This window comes from Balaenoptera musculus, chromosome 10 (assembly GCF_009873245.2).
Source record: "Balaenoptera musculus isolate JJ_BM4_2016_0621 chromosome 10, mBalMus1.pri.v3, whole genome shotgun sequence".
Lineage (NCBI taxonomy): Eukaryota > Metazoa > Chordata > Mammalia > Artiodactyla > Balaenopteridae > Balaenoptera > Balaenoptera musculus.
Window position 1 is genome coordinate 62,971,118 of NC_045794.1, and position 15,800 is coordinate 62,986,917.

The 15,800-nt window shown below is 36.7% G+C and overlaps 1 protein-coding gene across 4 annotated transcripts in view; it reads left to right on the forward strand.

Annotated features, from left to right (window-relative positions):
* The window catches only part of NAV3 (neuron navigator 3), an 845,054-nt gene that overhangs the window by 39,033 nt on the left and 790,221 nt on the right, over positions 1–15,800 (forward strand). The window lies entirely within an intron of this gene.

Below are 15,800 nucleotides of genomic sequence, written 5' to 3' on the forward strand. Positions count from 1 at the left end.
TTGTAGATAGGTTCATTTGTGTCATATTTTAGATTCCACGTGTAAGTGATATGATATGGTATTTGTCTTTCTGACTTACTTCACTTAGTATGATAATCTCTAGTTGCATCCATGTTGCTGCAAATGGCATTATTTTGTTCTTTTTATGGCTGAGTAGTATTCCATTGTATACATAAACCACATCTTCTTTTTCCATTCATCTGTCGATGGACATTTAGGGTGTTTCCATGTTTTGGCTATTGTGAACAGTGCTGCTATGAACATAGGGGTGCATGTATCTTTTTGAGTTATAGTTTTGTCTGGGTGTATTTCCAGGAGTGGGATTGCTGGATCATATGGTAATTCTATTTTTAGTTTTCTGAGTAATCTCCATACTGTTTTCCATAGTGGCTGTACCAACTTACACTCCCACCAACAGTGTAGGAGGATTCCCTTTTCTCCACACCCTGTCCAGCATTTGTTATTTGTAGACTTATTAATGATGGCCATTCTGACTGGTGTGAGGTGGTACCTCATTCTAGTTCTGACTTCATAGAGGTTTTCTCTGGAAATAAGTGAAGTTTTGTGCATTGTGAAGTAAAAGTTTTATCTTAACAAATGAGGCAAACATCACTTTTCTTCACTTTATGGTGTGTTTGAAAATGGTCACTAGGCCTCTGTATCTACTATTATGATCTTTACAGCAAACTCAGTGATCATGGCTTCTCTGTCAGATATGAACAAACACAAACAGAAGGGACATGAACCTGTAATTGCATAGCTGAGACTTAACGCTAGAAAGATTGTTTAATATGTATTTAGCATACATAAATGAGATTAAAAATGAGAAGCTGTATCATGTGCATTTGCTCCAGCCTAATTCTTGTTCGTTAAAATGAAAGACGGTTCATTCTCTTTTGGAGCATTGCCATTATAAAAATAAATGTCAATATGTTTCGTACTTGCAAAATTTTAGCACTTGTCTACAAAATGCCAAAGGATGACTACACCAATCCTTCTGGGTGTGAGCTGTGTTTTCACAGTAGAATGACATCAGTTACAAAAATGTAAGCTTGTGCTCTTAGAGGAGTTTCCCAATTGCAGTGGTTATTTAATTACACCAAATGCTTTCTTGACTGGTGAACTCTAAGAAGAAAGGTAGGAACAGTCTAGGTGAGAACATATTTGCAGGTCTTCTCTCTGCCACTTGCTCCCATCCAGTTCCTACTCTTTTCATTTTCCCTCTGGCTTGTCTTTTTCTCTCTTCAATCATCTTCCCCCTTGACTTGCAGTGAACAGTGTGGGCATTACTTTGTCCCAGTGGTGGCATAGGGATTTAGTAAGATTGCTGACCTCTGGGCCAGAATGACTCTTGGCTGGCTGACAGTTGTTAACTCCTAGTGGGCTATGTAGGTAAGGGAAGTAAAGTGATAGAATTTGCAAGAGTTGCTGAAGCAGGTGTTGAAGACTGGGGACCTCTGTCAACACTTTTTTTTCTTCCTTTTCTAGCATTGGGTCTGGATGGGTGATGATCTAATTGGTTCAGAATTCGATGACAGGAAGGGATTGGTAGTTTTGCATTCCATTTTGCTTGTAATCACATGTGCTCACTATGCTCGAGGTCTTATAGAGAGGTAGAGGGGAAAGAAAACAGGATAAAGAGGTGCTGTAAAAACCAATTGTGAGGGACTTCCCTGGTGGTCCAGTGGTCAAGACTCTGTGCTCCCAATGCAGGAGGCCCAGGTTCAATCCCTGGTCAGGGAACTAGATCCCACGTGCCGCAACTAAGATCCAGTGCAGCCAAATAAATAAATAAATATTTAAAAACAAACAAGCAAACAAAAAACCAATTGTGTGTACCTTGTCCTGTTCCTTAGAGAGCAGGTTCTGGTTGTGGGTGTGGAGGTGGAGCTGCTGTATTACTGATGAGGACTAGGACCTGGAAAATGGTTTTGGAGGAGGAGTTTCTGGAAGTGTTGGGGCGATTGCCATAGTTTCCAGGACATTAGCAGAGTGGAGACCTATAAGAAAATACTAGTTCAGTGTTTACACAGTTGAGGTCAAGCCGGCTTTGCAAATTATGCATTTGCCTAATTTATTGCTGTTCACAGGAGAACTGCTATGATTTTTATATTTACATAAGAATTCCTCTCTAACTTTGGGACTTCTTAATACCAAATACATGGATACAGTTTTCTAGAGTAATGAAATATTTCATTCTGGATGCTGGTATCTTGTGACTTCTTAATACCTTATTATATGAATTCTCCCTCTTGTGTATCTGATTTGCAGTAAAAAGATACTAATCCCCAACTGGTCTCATAAGGGAGGTACCTGTGAATTTCTAGTTGGGGGAACAGACAGGTCAGATTCAATTAAATAGCTTGCTCTGCTCACTGACATGTAACCATTTGCTATAAAGAGCTGGGGGGCAGAGTGGGTGGGTGGAGAGTTTTCTGTAATCTACTGAGTTTTCTTTACCCAGTACAAAATCAAGTAGCTAATCCAAGGCAATCAATTTCTGCCCATCCCCCAAAAAAACCCTTAAACTAGGATATATGATTTGAAATTTGAAGGTATTTCTTGAGGTTATTCTGTGAATGCAGTTATTTGAAAAGGGGAGGTCTTTTGACTTATTTGATCTTCCTCTCTACCCTATCTACCAATAAAACAAAATAAGACTTAGTATTAAGTAATTCTTTGGTTAGGTCAGCCATGATTTATGGGGAGCCCATTAATGTACTGCACAGACAGGAATTGTACAGATTTGATGAATCAACAAAGCAGAAGATGGAAAATACATTCTCACCTCTGGGTTTTGTGAGTCAGGAAGAATACATACTTGGCCACGGTTAGGCTTTTCTATCAGTCCTGCAAAAGAGAAAGTAAACTGGTCTCCATTTGTGCTGATCTATTATGCTGTGAAAATGCTGTGTGTGTTTTCATCCTTATAAAAGATTTCTGCAAACAGAGCTTTAAGAACTGAACATGAATGATTGTGGAGATTGTTTTATTTATCCTAAAAGCAACATCCTTTCTGTCAAAGCAAGGGATTTAGATGGCAGAATCCATAACTTGGTTACCGTGTGCGACTTCCTAATACACAAATTAGTGTATGGTGCTTATGAGCTTGATAAGCTTAAAAGGCCATATTCTCTCAATATTTTATTGCCATGCAGTCAAATGAAAGAATAGACAGAAACAATGTAAGGGAATGAAATGATATATATCATAATCTTCCTAGGATGTTAATTCACACGTGTAGTGGCAACAGCTGACATCTCTGTACTACCTCATTGCGTGACAAACTCCTGTGACGAATCACTGGTATTGTGTATGGTGTGTTTTCCTAAAGCAAAAATCAGATAAAACCTGGTAGTTTTTATAAGAACTCATCATCCTTTGGCATGTATAACTAGGAAGCATTGGTAAATGGACACCCGGCTGGGAGATTTATTCCCTGAAATGCTCTTTTCAGGGCTCCGTGTGAAAGCGTTAGCTGTGTCAATTAGTTGAGATGAAATGACATAATTTATTGACCGTTGGTGATAACTTTCTAAATACATTGAACATTGCCGCCACATAACTGAATGCCTCACTAATTGCTTAGACGCATGCCTGCTTTTATAATCAATGTGCGACTTGCGCTAGTCTCAGCAGAATTTATTGCCTCATCTTCTATTTCAGACTGCTTAACTATTCACTGGGTGGTATCCCTGAAAATGACAGTCCCTCAGGAGATGAATTCATGTGTCAGGGGGCAGAGGTCACCCCTTTTCATGGCTTTGGAATCACTCTTTCATAGTCTAAGAGCAAGGCAAAGCTGGCAATTTGCATTTAAAGCACTGCTCTCCAAGGTTACCGTCTGCTGAGTATATCTTTCAGATAGTGGACATTTATCATAGTGTAGCTCTCAAATCTGAAATAGCTGCTGAAGGTATAGCCAAGGAGCCATCACAGTCCTGGGGAACAAGGTAATAAATCAGAAGCTGCCACATGATCGCTATGGTAACCACCAGGTCCTGTCACACTGCAAGCGTTATTGAAGGGTAGGTACAATGTTCAGCTCATCAAGTGTTTATGATCATAAACCTGTTGACATTATAGATTTGATATGATCATATTATTGTCTTTGTGGATTGAAAGGGACTGTTCTCAGACTCCGTATTGGGAGAAAACGGTATCATAATGGAGACTTGAACTTGTTATCAATATCAATTGGCATAATACAGTAGCATGCAGCTTTTCTTTTTAAAGGTAAAACCTAATTTTTCAACACTGTGAGACTAAACATTTTTTTCTAATGAGACATTTCATGCAGAGCTGTACATGTAGGCATGTAATTTTATACATATTGATTAAAATCACTTGTTCTAATAGTTTAGCTATTGAAACACTTAGTATTCAATACTTATGTTTGACACAATTTCTTTATGATTATAGGAATAAATAAAGGATCTTGAGATAATGCTTTCTTTCAACGTTGTTTTTAAATACATGCACATAATTATATTTTGAAATTTTATAATATGACATTTAGATTTAGATATAGGTAGCACCTGGGTAAAAATGTTGATGAATTTGTTGTGAAGCAATTAGAATATAAGGCCAACATTATGAAAGGTAATATTTTTAATTATAAGAACTAACTGTGCGTTCTCAGAATTATAACAACAACTTTTTCCCTAAAAGCAAAATTCGTATATCTGGTACATTTTATATGAATGTCGTGAGTGGTAGTATTTCCAATTATATTACTCATAATTGTTTAGCATTTTATTAAAGCACGTATATTTAGAACTAATCAGCAGGGGAGGAAATCCCCACATTTATTATTATAATAAAATTGTTAGTATTTTCATGATTATTGTTGAATTTTAACCTCTTTCTTTCGACTGACCTAATTTAGTCATTAGGGCATTACCAAACGCTAATGGCAGTGACTATGGTAATCCCCTTGTAAGAGAGATAAAAACTCATTAAGAGGATAATAGGGCCATCACTTCTACATATTCCTCCCAAGGATTTGAATTTTCTTCCTTTCCTTCTCCCTTCTTTGAAAAGAGTGATCCAACATTAAATTACTGAGCACACGGCCATCGTTACATCTTCAAAACATCCTGTCCCACGACAGGCAGGCAGAATACACTGTAAGGTTTGCACTGAGCAAAGTACTTTGCTCCCTCAGTGTTAGAAGGCAGGAAGGAATGAAGGACCGAGGGAGGGAAGGAGGGAAGCCCTCAAGCGTTTCCTGCCTCCTTTCTTATCCACTGCGTGAGGCTGGAATCAGTATATTTCGTGAGTAGCAGAGGAAGAGGCACAGCACATATGTAGCAGGTTTCAAAAAGAAAGGTTTCTCCCTGCCATCCCTTTTTTTCATTGGGAGGGCAGCCTGCAGCAGGGGCCCGTTGCTGCTGAAATGTAGTGGAACTCAGAGGTAGGGCGGGCACAGCGGAGTCCGAACTGGATGGTGAGTGCTCCTTTTCACGTGGGAGGCCAAGCAGCCGGCTGATGGGGAACTGCTTTGCACCATTTATGGGCCGGAGTCGAAGTGGCAGGCTGGAGAGGAAAGACTTGGGGCCAACCAGCTTGCTTCTGAGGGCTCTGCCTGAAAGAGTGTTTATAAAGGCAGCAGTTAGACGTTACTTGTTATCTTGACTCAGTTCACTTTGCTTAGTCTCAGTTTCCATATTCTTTTTGCATTAGATTCGTATTCAGGGTCACTTGCACTAGCATTTTTGTAAATTATGAAGTTCACGATAATTATAAAGGAAGGATGCTAATACTGCTCACTCCTGTGTGCCAGGTACTCTGGCAGGTATTTGCATATAGTATACTTTAATCCTGAGGGCCATCCTGAGAAGTGTTATAATTTCCATTTTACTGATAAGAGAGCCTAGCCTAAGAAAGATTTAAATGCCTAGAAAGTGACTGAGCTGGATTTTCAACTCAATTCTCTCTGATACCGAAGTCGAAGTCTATGCTCCTTCTTTTTTTTTTTTTTTTTTTTTTCCTGTACTGTTTGCATGAGTGTTCAGGAAGGCATAACTTCTCATTTCTTTTTTGCTTTTTATTATTGTGGTTAAAAATACTTAACATGAGATCTACCCTCTTGGCAAAATTTTAAGTCTACAGTACAGTATCGTTAACTGTAGGCACAATGTTGTACAGCAGGTCTCTAGAACTGATTTACCTTATGTAACTGACACTTCATACCTATCGAATAGCAACTCCCCATGTCCCCCTGCCCCAGCCCCTGGCAACCACTGAGTGGAATCATACAATATTTGTCTTCCTACGTGTGGCTTATTTCACTTTGCATAATGTCCTCCAGGTTCATCCATGTTTCTGTATATAGCAGGATTTCCTTCTTCTTTAAGGCTGAATAACAGTCCATTGTGTGTGTGTGTGTGTGTGTGTGTGTGTGTGTGTGTATCACATTTTCTTTATCCTTTCATCTCTCAATGGGCACTTTGGTTGCTTCTATGTCTTGGTTATTGTGATTGATGTTGCAATTGAGCAAGGAAGGGCAGGTCTCTCTTTGAGATCCTTATTTCAGTTCTTTTGGCTATATACCAAGAAGTGGGATTGCTGGATCATATGGTAGTTCTATGTTTAACTTTTTGAGGAAATTCCGTATGGTTTTCCATATGGCTGCACCATTTTACATTTCTACCAATATCATACAATAGCATCCGATATCTCTGCATTCTTGCCAACACTTGTTATCTTTTGTTTTTTGATAATAGCTATCCTAATAGGTAGGAGAAGATATCTCATTATGGTTTTGACTTGTATTTCCATCATGATCCGTGATGCTGAACATCTTTTCATATACCTGTTTGTCATTTGTATGTTGTCTGTAGAGAAATATTTATTCAAGTCCTTTGCCCATTTATTAATTGGATTTTTTTGTTTTTTTTTTACTATTGAGTTGTAGGAGTTCTTTATATATTTTGGATATTAACCCCTTATCAGATATATGATTTGCAAGTATTTTCTCCCATTCCATTGGTTGGCTTTTTATGCAGAAGCTTTTAAATTTGATGTAGTCCCACTTGTCTATTTTTGCTTTTATTGCTTGTGTTTTTGGTGTCATATCCAAGAAAGCATTGCCTAGACCAGTGTCATAAAGTTTTTCCCCTATGTTTTCTTGAAAGAATTTTACAGTTTCAGGTGTTATGTTTAAATTGTTAATCAATTTTTGATTTGATTTTTGTGTATGATATAAGGATCTAATTTCATTCTTTTTGTTTTTCTGATACCATTTGTTGCAGAGACTATCCTTTCCCAACACCATGTGTTGCAGAGACTGTCCTTTCCCCATTGTGTGTTTTTGGCACCCTTGTCTAAGAGCAGTTGACATATATGCCTGGATTTATTTCTGGGCTCTCTATTCTGTTCCATTGGTCTATGTGTCTGTTTTTATGCCAGTACCTTCGTGTTTTAATTATTATGGCTTTGTAACATAAACTTGACCCTTGAACAATGCAGGGGTTAGGGGTGCTGACCGTCTGTGCAGTCCAAAATCTTAGTATAATTTATAGTTGGCCCTCTGTATACATATGGTTCACATCCGTGGATTCAACCAACTGTGTATCATGTAATACTGTAGTAATTATTATTTAAAAAAATCCTTGTATAAGTGGACCTGTACAGTTTGAACCCATGTTGTTCAAGAATCACTGTAATTTGAGATGAGGCAGTGTGATGCCTTCAGCTTTGTTCTTCTTTCTCAAGATTGTTTTGGCTATCTGGAGTCCTTTGTAAAAAGGTTCCATATGAATTTTAGGATTTTTTCCGCCCATTTCTGTAAAAACATGCTGTTTGGATTTTGATAGAGATCACGTTGAATCTGTAGACCACTTTGGGTAGTATGGACATTTTAATAATATTAAATCTTCTAATCCATGAACATGGGAGGAGTAAAAGGCATCCAAATTGGAAAGGAAGAAGTAAAATTATCTGTTTAAAGATCATGTGGTCTTATATGTTGAAAACCCTACAGATTCCACAAAAAACTGTTAGAACTAATTAACAAATTCAGTAATGTTGCAAGATACAAAATCAACATACAAAAATCAGCGGCTGTTTTCTTTTTTTAAATTGAGGTGTAATTGACATAGCATTGTATTAGTTACTTTTCAGTATACTAACAATGAACTATCCAAAAAGGAAATTAAGAGAACAATCCCATTTAAAATACATCAAAAAGAATAAAATACTTAGGAATAAATCAAGGAAGTGTAAGACTCATACACTGAAAACTATATAATGTTGATGAAAGAAAGAAGACATGAATAAATGGAAAAACTTCTTTCAGTTTCTTTGGTGTATATTTGGGTCTTTCTACTTGTGCTGTGTAGTTCACATTCAGACACTGTACCTGGTACTAGAAAAAATGTAACCAAGTTCAGGCCTCTGGAATTCCATTTGGTGTCACTGTAAAGATCACTAAGGAAAAGTAAGCAACTTCTTGGAATGGTACACTTCCACTGGTACGCTTAGAAGGTGATGGAGAGGAGAGGAACCTGTACCCTTAGCTCTCATGGAGGCAGATTAGGGTAAGAAAATCATGCTTAAGCAATCATATTTGGGGTTTGGTTTTAGATCTTATCCTGTAGTGCTTGACTCTTTAATTTTGGGCGAACAACTTTACCTCTCTGGACCAGTTCCCTTATCTATAGGGGAGAGATGATAACGTCTACTTCACCATGCTGTAGTGAGGATCGAATGAGGTAGTGGATGCCGAGGACCCGGTGTGGAGTGGATACCGCTCATCTCCGTTCTTATTTGCTGACACTTCCAATTATAAAACAGCTAAAGGATAGGTTAGAGTAAGACAAAAAGTGTTAGATCAGGGTCAGTATTCGTTTTCCTGAAATTCCATTGCATATAATACATTCACCGAGTATGTGACATTCATAATAACGGTATTGTATTTATATCTTCTTATTTCTTATTAGAGATTAATTTCTTCGTTTATACACTTGACACTGAGCTAGTATCTTGACCACTGGAGGCAAATATGGAAGAGAAAAATGAGAAACACTGTTCTCCCCAAACCTAAATCTGCAGCTGAGCCCTGAGGGTCTCCCAGTGTCGGCCCTGGAGCCTGTGCAGAAGAGAATCCTGGTGATTAGAATCAGGAAGGCAAATGCTCACGTGCTAATCACTACCGTTTCTCCAGGGGGTCACACCTCCCTGTCCGCTTCTGTTGATTTGCCTGCCTTTGTTTTCCTGTCATCTCATTCTTCAGAGCAACAGATTAGGTTTTATGCTTTTTTACCTCCTCTTACATTTTGTTATAAACCTGGCTACACAAGGGTGGGCAGTTGTTTCCTTTCATCTGGGCTGTTCTTGTTATGTTGGCCTTTTAAATAATAGGCTCCTGGTTCTGCAGCTCCCACACCTGGACACGTCCAAGTAGAGTGGAAATAAAGGCCTAGTTCACACCTGGTGTGGAGAGAGGCGGGCACCATGCTACTGAGGGCCACTAGGGTCGCAGGTCCAACTTCATGTCCGTGCCAGAGTGATTAACGTTCCTTTGAAATGATGGCAATTATTTGATTAACTGAAAGATCCTTCTCATAGTAAAGGATTAGTTTAAAAAAGTATTAAAAAGGTTTCAGTTTTGTAATAACTTTAGTCGTCTAATTGCTGTATCGTCTTTGTTTTTGGAGTTTTTTGTGTATTTTTTTTTTTAATCAACCTAACTCAGCAGTTTTTTTTTTTTTTTAATTAATTAATTAATTTTTAGCTGCATTGGGACTTTATTGCCGTGTGTGGGCTTTTCTCTAGTTGCGGTGAGTGGGGGCTATTCTTCGTTGTGGTGCACAGGCTTCTCATTGCGGTGGCTTCTCTTGTTGCGGAGCACAGGCTCTAGGCACGTGGGCTCAGTAGTTGTGGCTCACGGGCTCTAGAGTGCAGGCTCGGTAGTTGTGTGGCATGGGCTTAGTTGCTCCACGGCATGTGGGATTTTCCTGGACCAGGGCCCGAACCCATGTCCCCTGCATGGCAGGCGGATTCTTAACCACTGCACCACCAGGGAAGCCCTTGTGTGTTTTTACTTCAAAAGCTTATGGTTGTGTGTAGAAAGGAGATAAAATTCTGAAGCTTTTGTTATCTTAGGTAATGCTTAAAGCAGAATGGCCACGGTAAGGTATGTTTGGATAGGAATTCTGATGACATTGACTTTTCCTCTATCATCCCTTTTCAGTTCTGAACAACAGGCAGTAGCTTGAAATTCTTGTTTCTATTAGATGAAACTCACCCTTTTACTGAAATGTTTTATTTATCTTAACTTTGCCTTTCCAATGGTAAACAAATAAGCATTACTGTTTGCAGAGCCAGACTAAGTTTAAAACAGGTCTTTATATTTAGGCTTCTTGATCCTAGTCATACTATCACGTATATTTTGATGCACTGCTTTCTAAGAAGTTGAAACAGAAATATTTATAATTGATGAACCAGGGAACGCTATGATTGTTTGATGTGTGTGCAGTTGTCTTGTTCCAAAAGTGCTGCATTTCCTTATAAGATTTGGGAGCTGAATAAAAGGCAACAGGAGACTTAGTGAAGATATAAAAGTTATTATTATTATTATTATTATTATTTTTGAAATTTACATATGTTGAAAGTCACTTTTTTGACAAGTAGTTCTGTGAATTATGACAAATTGCATGGGGGGTAGTGTAACCATCAGCACAGTCAGGGTTCAGACTTCTCTTCCTTCTATTTAGAAATTCCTATTCCTTCTCTTAGAAATTCCCTCAAGCTGCCTCTTTGTAGTCAAACCCACCCCCTGCCCCCCAACCCCTGGCAACCACTGATTTGTTCTCCTTCCTTATAATTTGACTTTTTTCAGAATGTGATATAAATAGAATAATATGTAGCCTTTTAAGTTGGGCTTTTTTTGCTCAGTATAATGCATTTGGGATTCATCTAAGCTGTTGTGTGTATCAGTTTTTCCTTTTCATTGAATAATGTTCCATTGTATGGATTTACCATAGTTTGCTTACCCATATAGCAGTTGAGACATCTGGGCTGTTTCCAGTTTTTGGCAGTTATGAATAAGCCTGCTCTAAATGTTCACATACAAATTTTTATGTGAATTTAAGTATTTTTCTTGGATAAACATCTAGGAGTGGGATTGTTGAACTGTATGGTAAGTGTATAATTAACTTTATAAGAAACCACCAAACTTTTTTTCGAAGTGACTGTAACATTTTGAACTCTTCCCACCAGCAACATATGAATGTCTTTGTTGCTCTCCTTCTTTGTCAGCACTTGGTATTTTCTTTTTTCTTTTTCTTTTTTTTTTTTTTTTTATTTATTTATTTTTGGCTGCGTTGGGTCTTCGGTTCGTGCGAGGGCTTTCTCTAGTTGCGGCAAGCGGGGGCCACTCTTCATCGCGGTGCGGGGACCGCTCTTCATCGCAGTGCGCGGGTCTTTCACTATTGCGGCCCCTCCCGTTGCGGGGCACAGGCTCCAGACGCGCATGCTCAGTAATTGTGGCTCACGGGCCCAGCCGCTCCGTGGCATGTGGGATCTTCCCAGACCAGGGCTCGAACCCGTGTTCCCTGCATTAGCAGGCAGACTCTCAACCACTGCGCCACCAGGGAAGCCCCTCTTTTTCTTTAAGTTAAGCTGTTCTAATAGATATGTAATAATACCTCACTGTAGTTCTCTTTTGCATTTTTCTAATGACTAATGTTGAGCGCCTTTTCATGTGCTTATCTATATGTCTTCCACAGTGAATTGCTTGTTCAAACCTCTTGCACATTGAAAAAAGGTTTGTTTTCTTATTGTTAAGTATTCCTCATATACTCTGGATACAAGTCCTTTGTCAGTTTTGTGACTTGAAAAATTTTTTTTCCCCACTCTGTGGCTTGTCTTTGAATTCTCTTAACGGAGGCTTTTGCTGAGCAAAATGTTTTAAATTTTAAGTCCAGTTTATCTGTATTTCTTTTTTGGGTCATACTTTTAATGCTGTATTTAAGAACTATTTGCTTCACCCAAGGTCAGAAAAAAATTCCATGTTTTCCCATAAAAGTTTTATAGTTTTAGGAATTATATTTAGATTTATAATCCATTATCAGTTAATTTTTGTATAAGGTGTAGAATATATGGCAAGAGTTTTTTTTGTTTTTTGTGGTTTTTTTGGCATATGTATGTTCAATTATTCTAGTACCAGTTGTTGAAAAAATTCTTCTTCATTGAATCACCTTTGCATGCTTGTCAAAATTGATTGTATTTGTGTGCTTTTACTTCTGGTCTCTCCATTCTTTTCCAGTAATACATGTGTCAGTCCTTTGATAACACCACAGTTTCTTGATTACCATAACTTTACAGAAAGCCTTAGAATCAGGTACTGGAAATACTCCAACTTTGTTTTTTCAAACTTGTTTTGGCTATTCTGGTTCCTTTGCCTTTCTGTATGAATTTTAAAATCAGCTTATTTGATCGAAAAAAAATTTTTTTTCTCCTGGCAATTTTATAGGAGTTGTGTTGACTCTATAATGCAGTTTCTATATATCAATTTGGGATAATGGACATCTTAATGATATTGAATCTATCTATGAGCATGTTGTATCTCTCCCTTTATTTTTTATTTCTCTTACATCAGTGTTTTGTAAATTTTCAGCATACAGATAGTGCCTATTGTTAAAGTTTTAATCATCCAAATATTTTAGAGACTGCTATTATAAATGGTAGTTTAAAACCTTTTTTATTTCTAATTGCTTATTGTTACTTATAGAAATACTGATTTTTGCATTTCTACTTGTTTCCTATGGTCTTAGTAAAATTTACTTACTAGTTATAGAAGCTGCTTATGAGGATTTCTTGGTTTTTTCTTTTTTTAAATACAGGCAATCATGTTGTCTACAAATAGGAATAGTTTTATTGCTTCTTTTCAGTCTGTATGCCTTTTGTTTTTTCATCTTATTGCACCTGTTAGAACTTTGAAATGTTGAAAAGAAATGGTGAGAGCAGATAGCTTTACATTTTCCCCAATTTTAGGGGAAAGCATCCAGTCTGTTATCAAGTTTGATGTTAGCTGTAGGTTTTTTTTTTTTTTTTTTTTTTTTTGTAGATGCCCTTTATTAGGTTAAGAGGATTCCCTTTCATGCTGCTAACATAATTTTTTAAAAATTGTGAATGGGTGTTAAATTTTGTCATATGCTTTTTTCTGTATCTACTGATGTAATCAGATTTTTTTTCACTAGTCTGTTAATATGGTGAAGTACATTTATTTTTAGAATGTTAAAGTAGACTTGTATTACTGGAATGAACCCCAATTATAAAGTACTGTATGTATATATATGGTGTGTTTGTGTATATATACATACATGTGATATGCTCATATTTTGAGGATTTTTGAATCTATATTCATGAAGAATATTTGTAGTTTTCTTGTAATGTCTTTATCTGGTTTTAGTCTCAGTGTAATGCTAGACTCATAAAATGAGTTGGGAAGTGTTCTTTCCTCTTCCATTTTCTGAAAGGGGTATTGTGACACTGATATGATTTCTTCCTTGAATATTTGGTAGAATTTCTCAGTGAAACCATCTGGGCCTGGAGTTGTCTTTGTTGGAAGGATTTTAATTGTGAATTGAATTTTTCAAAATAGCTGTAGGCCTATTCACGTTATCTGTTTCAGTTTGATGGTTTGTGTCTTTCAAGGAATTGTCCCTTTCATCTAAGTTGTCAAATAGCTGTTTATAGTGTTCCCTTATTATCCTCTTAATGTTTGTAGGGTCTGTAGTGATACTATCTCTTTCATTCCTGTTATTGGTAATTGTATTTTTCTTTTATTCTTTGTAAATCTTTTTCATTGAATCACCTTTGGTAGAGTTTTATCCGTTTTATTGGTCTTTTCAGAGAATTGGCTTTTGGTTTCATTTATTTTTTCTTTTTCTGCTATTGTTTTTTATTGTCAATTTCATTAATTTTTGCTCTTGCCTTTATTATTTCACTTTCTTCTGCTTGTTCTAGGTGTAATGTGCTCATTTTCTAGTTTCTTAAGGTGAAAGCTTATATTAATGATTTTGAACTTTCTTTTCTTATATAAGCATTTAATGATATCATTTACCCTCAGTGCACTTCTTTTTACCAGAATCCCACAAATTTTGATGTGTTGTAATTTCATTTTGTTTTTATTTAGTTCCAAGTATATTCTAATTTCCCTGGAGACTTTCTTTTTTGACCTGTGGATTATTTAGAAATGTGTTGTTTAATTTGCAAATATTTGGGCATTTTCCAGTTATCTTTCTGTTACTGATTTTTAGTTTAATTCTGTTGTGGTCAGAAAACATACTTTGTAACATTTAATTTCTTTTAAATTTGTTTGTTTGTTTTGTGGCCCAGGATGAATGTTTCCTCTTCACTTGAAAGAATAGGCATTTGGCTGTTGTTGGTTGGTGTAGTGAATTAAAAATGTCAGGTCAAGTTGGTTGGTAGTATTGTTCACTTCTCCTACATTTTTATCGATTTTTCTGTCTACTTTTTCCATGAGTTTCTGAGAAGTGTTGAAGTCTCCAAGTATAATTATGGATATAGCTATTCCTCTTTTTTGTTCCATCAGCTTTTGCTTTATGTATTTTGGTATTCTGTCATTAGCCGCATAAAAAACAATACGTTTTCTTTTTTTAAATGTCTCCTTGTTGAATTGATGCTTTTGTCATCATGAAATGTTCCTTTTAATCCTTATTTTTTGGTTCTGATACCTTCTTTGCCTCATATTAATATAGCTACTCTAGCTTTCTTGTGATTGGAATTTGCATGATACATTTTAATTTCTTTTGACTTTTAACTCACATATATCCTTGTATTTAATGTGGGTTTTTGTAGACAAAATATAGTTGGGTCTTTGTTACTATTGTTGCTTAGTCTCACACTTTATCTTTTCATTTGTGTGTTTAGACCATTTGCATTTAACATAATTACTGATATAGTTGGATTTAGGTTTACATTGTATTATTTTCTGTTTTTATCTTCTGGTTTTTTCCCTTCTCTGGTACTTCTTCTTGCCTTCTTTTGTATTATTTGAAAATTTAGTATGTTATTAATTGCCTTTTTGGCTATATCTCTTTATTTTATTCTTAGGGTTTTAAAAAAATTAGCATACATAGCTGACTTTTGCAGTCTACTATATACGTCTTTCTCCTTCCTACCCTCACTGTGCTAGAATTTTTGCTTTCATGTGTCATACATATTTTTAAAACCTTTGAGAAGAAAAGTAATCTCTTTACCCTGTTATTTATTATTTCTCTTGGTCTTCCTTCATTCCTTGTATTTCCCTTCAACGTGAAGACCTTCCTTAAGCATTTCTTTTATTATTAGTCTGCTGGTGACAAATTCTATTTGCTTTCCTTTGTCTGAGAATGCCTTAATTTTGATTTCATTCCTAAAGTGTATTTTCACTGAATCTATAATCCCAGCCTGATAATTCTTTTCCTTTAGTACTTTAGCAATGTGTTCCATTATCTTCTGTTCACCATGGTTTCTCATGAGAAATCCACAGTCATTTGGACCCTCCCCTGTATTTAATGGTCTTTTCTCCTCTGGCTGCTTTCAGCCATTTGATTACAATGTGTCTGGATATGGTTCTGAGTTTACCTTTTTTGAGGTTCACTTGGCTTAATGAATCTGTAAATTAATGTTTCACCAAATGTAGGATTCTGTCAGCCATTATTTCTTCATATTTTTTTTTTCTGCACCCTTATCATTCTCCTCTCCTTCCAGGAATCCAGCGACACAAATGTTTACCTTTTTGATATTGTCCCACATGTCCTTGAGATTCTGTTCATTAAAAAAAA